The sequence below is a fragment of the Cryptotermes secundus genome, unplaced genomic scaffold, assembly GCF_002891405.2.
Source record: "Cryptotermes secundus unplaced genomic scaffold, Csec_1.0 scaffold560, whole genome shotgun sequence".
Taxonomy (NCBI): domain Eukaryota; kingdom Metazoa; phylum Arthropoda; class Insecta; order Blattodea; family Kalotermitidae; genus Cryptotermes; species Cryptotermes secundus.
The window spans coordinates 3,356,642-3,363,111 of record NW_019729218.1 but is presented as its reverse complement, the minus strand read 5'-3'; positions in this window follow the sequence as shown (position 1 = coordinate 3,363,111).

Below are 6,470 nucleotides of genomic sequence, written 5' to 3'. Positions count from 1 at the left end.
TGTATAAGGAATTTATAAATGTGCAGCATTTTTTTCCTCCCTTGGCACTACAGCTCCAGTGGGCCGGCCTTCCTCCATGAACTTCTCCCTTCACACAGCACACAGTTCTTATTAATTCTGTGCTAATCTTACACCATCATGAAAAGAAATATGTTACGGTACTTGGTTCGAATCTCAGTCAAACCACCAGCTATTTTCACTGAGGTTATCTGTGGCTTTTCCTCAATACCTCCAGGCAAATTCTGAGACTATAGCTAGATAAAACCAACACCGCTTTCTTACATATCCTTTCAAATTACTACTTCACCCATCATTCTAACATTCTGCACTCTCTAACTCACAACTGCACTCTCTAACTCACAAAGTTATAAAATAAACAACGAAAACAAAAAAGAATGGGATTTGAGGTTCTCACGCCAGTGGTTATGAAGAGTTCTCTCTTCCAGGATATAACTATGAGGCTATATACATATATATATATATATATATCAGAAGACAGAACTCTTCAAAATACAAAAAAAAAAATTGTGAGCCTTATACATCTGATCAAGTCAAGAAAGATGCGGTGGGCAGGGCATGTAGTACGAATGGGGGAGAAGAGGAATGCATATAGGATATTGGTGGGAAAGCAAGAAGGAAAGAGACCACTGGGAAGACAAACGCGTAGGTGGGTGGACAATATTAAAATGGATCTTAGGGAGATAGGATGGGATGGCATGGATTGGATTCATCGGTCTCAGGATAGGGACCAGCAGAGCTCCTGTGAACACGGTAATGAAGCTTCTGGTTCCATAAAATTCTGGCAAGTTCTTGAGTGGCTGCAAAATTGGCAGCTTCTCAAGAAGGGCTCAGCTCCATGGGTAAGCCCTGTACATCACGTTGCCGCATTAGCAGTGTTACATACCCATAAATTGTGGGCCCTCTGAGTTTGGATTGTCACAGAAACGGGACACTACTTCGTGATTAGGTCCCCTTGCAATTAGCACGGTCTCTGACCTCCACTGCCTTCGGGTCATATTATTGTTGACACAGGACCTCTTCCAATATTAGTTTAATAGCTGTTTATAGCTATGCCTTGCTATTCTGTCCGTTCCACATGCAACATCAGACGGCTGAAACACCACTCACTCCTCTACATAGATTAGCAGCATGCAACATATTACATCAACATTAATATACCTCAAACAGGGTGTGAATGATAGCGAAACATACTTGAAACCGCCGCACATAAATTACGTACTGATTGGTAGTTTGTTTGATAGAGACCAAGGTACGGTTACAGTCTATTTCACATATCCCAGCACATACATGGACCATGTCCCTGCGCTCAACGAATTAAGCACTACGCCATGGAGGCGTATGGAGGAGTGGATGTATAGATCCACATTTTCTTGACCTCGGCAATAATTAAAGGTGAGTGGTCATCTTCACGTCCCGGCCGCTTTACCCCGGGTTTCCATTGTATAGGAGGTTGGGGGACCTCACAATCGGTCTGGAAGATTTGGAGAAGACAAAATTTTTGCCTCACCGGGACTCGAACTCCGACTCCTCCGCCCTCCAGCCCGTAGCCAGTCGCTATACCGACTGAGCTATCCCGGTTTCTAGTCTTGTCATGTAATTAAAAATAATAGATATAAGTATATATACGTAGAGGTACTCATGTTTCATGATTATAAATAGTGTAACGTGTATAGCTAGGCAACGGAGTGATAAACGCCTCGCTTAAGGTCACGCGACAATAGAACGAATGTTTATAGCTCGTTGCTAGGCATCAGTCATCCCGCCAATGTACTGGCGAGATAGTTATCGCGTGACTTGTTTTCTGTGTTGTCTGCGCTATTCAACAGAAGAACTGTGTTTTCTGTGCGTAGTCCGTGCCGAGAGGATATGAGAGAATACGGGAATGAGAACTGACTTTACTTGTGTTCCGAATTTCCAAGGGAACAGCAGAGTTGCTAGAAGAAGAATTAGAAGACTTAGTGCGTGACGTTACATGCGCTACAGTTACAGCAAGCTTGACAGTGTAAAAATTAATTGTAGTTATGACTAGTGAAGATCCGACAAACCGATTCACCAATCCAAACCCGCGTCTTAGTCACTGAAACACGTGACAATAAAAATATAACTAAAATATTCATCGACAATTTGTAAAATTCTTGAAATATTATTAATTAGTTTTTAAAAATTTGTTTTATTTTATAATGTGGGTAAAATTGAGTTGGAGGGATAATATGGCTGTTTCGGATTTTTTTTTGTTTTTGGTAACATGGTTTTATGGATGTGTTGCATAAGCAGTTTAGTAGCGAATAATGACAGAATTAATTATCCAGAAAACACATGATGATATGTGAAAGACCGTAACATTAGCGTGATATTTCAATAAAATATCAGCATTTAAAAACAAAAACAAAATTGTGAGTGGTGTACTTCTATACTAGTGTTACGCACAACAGGATGCATATTTCGTATTGTCCTTGTTTTCCCCTGTGCTTTGAAGCTACTGTAAACATATGACAAATCTAACATTGTGCATTTCGGTGTCACAACCTACATCACCACAATCTGGACAATCAATGTCCTGAAAACCTTAAAGAACTAGGTACTTTGTCTCCGTGAATGAAATCGGTAACGAGTCTTGGATTTAAGCTGCTCCCTTCCTTGTATAGCCTTTCATGACGGTTGCTTGTGAGAAGAAATTACAACGCTGTACGACGTGAGCTTCCCCTCACCCCCGGGGCTAGTGTCAAACAATAGACGGCTAGATCGGCGTCGAGTCCCGAGCCCCACTGAGCTCCATTTTGAATTCGAACGAATTTCCACATATAGTTCAGCAAGTGAGGTCTTGTTCAGCCGTTTTGTCATCTCGTCGGCCTGCCCTCTTCTTTCGACTTTAAACAGTTGCTACCCCCATATTAAGTTTCTGTCAGAAAATGTTCCCTTCTTTTCTTTTTTAATTAAATATTTCAGAGTTTGCACCTACATCACTGCTCACATTTCTTCAAATACTGAATGCGTTTTTGAAGAACGGTAATTTTTATTACTCATCCTAAAATGTTATTAATGTTTCTACGAAATATATTGTAAATATCTACTATAAAATTATTTAAATGAAAGCCGAAACAAGTATGATAAATAATATTGTCGCGTATCGGGCTTATATCGCGACAAATAACTTCTCGTTGTATTTGATGTAGCGAGTTTTATTTCACATTCGCTCATACAATCACCCAAATTACAATCTGACGATTACTGCTACCTGCAGTATCACAATTAGTACACTCCAAATGCCACAATACAACTGACTGGTTGCTGGCTAACTCGACGATAGGTCCAGGACTCGCTGACTGACTCAGTACAACTCTGCGGTAGCCACACTAGAACTGGCTGTGAATAGCCTTCGCTTCTCCCTATGTAGCCTCGATCGGACAATACGGGAAAACGGCCACGTAATAGGCACCCTTTTGCCTGGCGCTCTGTTGCTATGTAACGCTAGCGGAGGTCACCGCTGTTACTATCGTAACGTCGCCGTTGTTGATTCGCGTTGCCTAGCGACCGCGATATCCCTCGGTGACGTCACCGCGGAGGGGAGTGGCGGGGCGGGAACTCGCCTATTACCGTAAGAACGCGAGCGTTACGTTACCGCTGGGGAGGTAGGGGTCACATGTCACAATATTAACACAGACTTCGAAAATATAAAAAAAACATGACGGTATAATAACATGGTGGCATACAGACCCCTTGCTAAGCGGTGGCTCTGTAAACTGCAGCCGTTGCTTAGTAACGACCGGTAAACACGTTAACAGTAGAGCAATGTTGTCAACCCTGCGTCCAGCCCCCACAACCTGGAGGACGAGGTCTCTATATTTATATTCTCCAGTGACATGGTGGCACAGTTATACCCTGAGGTACTGGGTTCCCTTTCCGACGCCTTCTACGTCTTGCAGGGCTATGGTGGAAGCATTCTAAAGCGCCTCCACACCGGGAATTTTTGAGATATAATACATTTACATCATCTATTTCTTCACTCTTATGTACCGACTATTATACTACATAATGGAACCAGGAGTTTGCACTCGTGACAAACTATTACAATTCAGTTTTGCTCTACTGTTGAGACCCGAGATAGCGCAGTCAATATAGCGACTGGCTACGTGGACGATCGAGAGGTCGGAGTTCGAGTCCCAGTAGGGTAAAAAATCTTCTCTACCTCGTCCTGGCCGGCTCTGAGGCCCACCCAGTCTCTGTGAAATGGGTAACAGAGGCTCTTTTCCCAGGGTTAAAGCGAAAGGAGAGTGAAGCTGACCACTCACATCCAACAAGTATAGAGGTCAAGCAAATGTGGATCTACACATCCACTGCCCCATACGCCTTCATGGCGTAGTCCTTCATTAGTTAAGAACAGGGACAACTTTACCTTTTTGTCCATAGTTACGCAGAAGTAAAATATAATTCAGTTTTCGACATGCTTGAAACATGTAAGTTTCATAACAAGTTATGAAAAGAACGTAGTTTTTCGTCTAACTTGTTTCTTGCGTGGGTGTGTTAGTTTTGAATGGAATTTCGAAGAAGAATGATTTATTGATCCAGTTTAAACGCCACGGGTCTAATCTTGCTGTGAAAGTGTTTCACTCTTATACAAGCCAATATCAACGGCAGATATTACTGGGCGGGTATGAGGACCGAAACGCCGGTTAGCTACCTGTATCGGTTGCGTTTACGATCTGTTTGCATTGGTGTTATAAACGTGATAGACAGCTATTGTCAACGGAATCCTCAATATACAGCGTAGTTTTACGGGACTATTACAGGGTTATTTCTTGTCTTATAACTCGGGGTGCAGAAATTCCAGCGATAATGATATCCCACACACAGATAAAGCAGAAGAGCACTATCTTCTGGGGTGTGCTGACGTGTTGTCCGGTAGAAGTTTCACAGACGTTTAGGAGGAACATAATATCGAAGAGTAAGTCAAGCCAAAAACTTGCAAGAAGCAATCAGAGCGTAAATTTTCGCTTCTTTGAGTTACTTTTCGACCTAATAATTAAGGTATTATATTCCTCCGAAACGTCAGTAGACTTCTACAAAGCTAAGAGCTACCCGGTGTCGCGGTATAATTATACTTTTGAAGGGAGAATAGAAAGTCGCTACACCATTGTTAATGTTAATCTCCTTGTACCCACTAAATTAATGAGTGACGTTTCAATTTTTTAAGCAAGCAGTAGCGTTAGGTCAGTTCTTGGCCGCGCCATAGTTCAAGCGGTTAGTCGCTGGCTTCACATCGCGGCGGCCCTAGTTCGATCCCGAGTCTGGTCAAGTGGGATTTGTGGTGGACAAAGTAGCGCTGGGCCGGGTATTCTCAGAGTATTTCGGTTTCCCCTGCCAATCTTCATTCCACCAAATTCTCCATCATCATAATCACCCCGGGCAGGCTACAATAGGCCAATCAGTGGCCGCCGTGCCGAGTGGACCCAACTGGACTCCACCCCCCACTAAGCAAAATAGGTCAGTTCTTTCAGTTGGGTGAGTCAGAGCTACTAGTTACATATGTCAGTTTCTTGGTGTTTGTAACAGAAATACGTTTACTCTAGACGATAAATTTCCTTTGTGTACTTTTCGTTAAACTGTTACCTTTTTTGTTTTATCTTTGCATTTCCTTCTATTTGTTATGCGCTCGATTGTTTTCCTGAAATACGCCTATGTTGTTGGTAAGCAGTCTAAAATTAATTGAACTAGTATAACCATTATTGTTAACTTAACATTTGGATAGCATTAAATGATTTAACGTCGATAACAGTGACCGCGGGGGCTGATGGCATGGACTGATTTCGCTCGCTAGAAACAGTGGGATCGTGGGTTCGAATCCTCTCTCAAGGTATGAATGTTTGGGTTTGTATATTCTGTGCTTCTGTTGTTCTGCGTCTAGGCAGCTGCTTGCGACGGGCTGATCCCCCGTCCAAGGAGTCCTACTGGCTGCTAAGATTAAGAAACTTAAGTGAAACGAAGCGTTTCACGGATGCCCTGTGCTCCAATTGGGAGCAATAGAGACAGATAGACAGACAAACAGACAGACAGACTTGATTTAGCTATTTCTGTTCTTTACTTCTGTCCGAATATTTGTTTGTGTTGTGGTTTTGCATCTGTGCTGACTCTGTAATTGACCCCTGACTGTTGAGTTCAGCAAGTAAATAAATATATTATTATTACTTATTCATGGAGCTGAGCCCTTCTGGAGGAGTCGCTAATTCTGCAGCTACTCAAGAATTTTCCAGCATTTTATGGAACCCGGAGGTTCATCACCGTTTTCACAAGAGCCCTCCACTGGTCCCTATCCTGAGCCAGGTCTATCCAATCCATACCATCCTATCCTATCCCTCTAAGATCCATTCTAATACTGTACACCCACCTACGCCTTTGTCTTCCCTGTGGTCTCTTTCCTTCTGGCTTTCCCACCAATATCTTATAAGCATTCC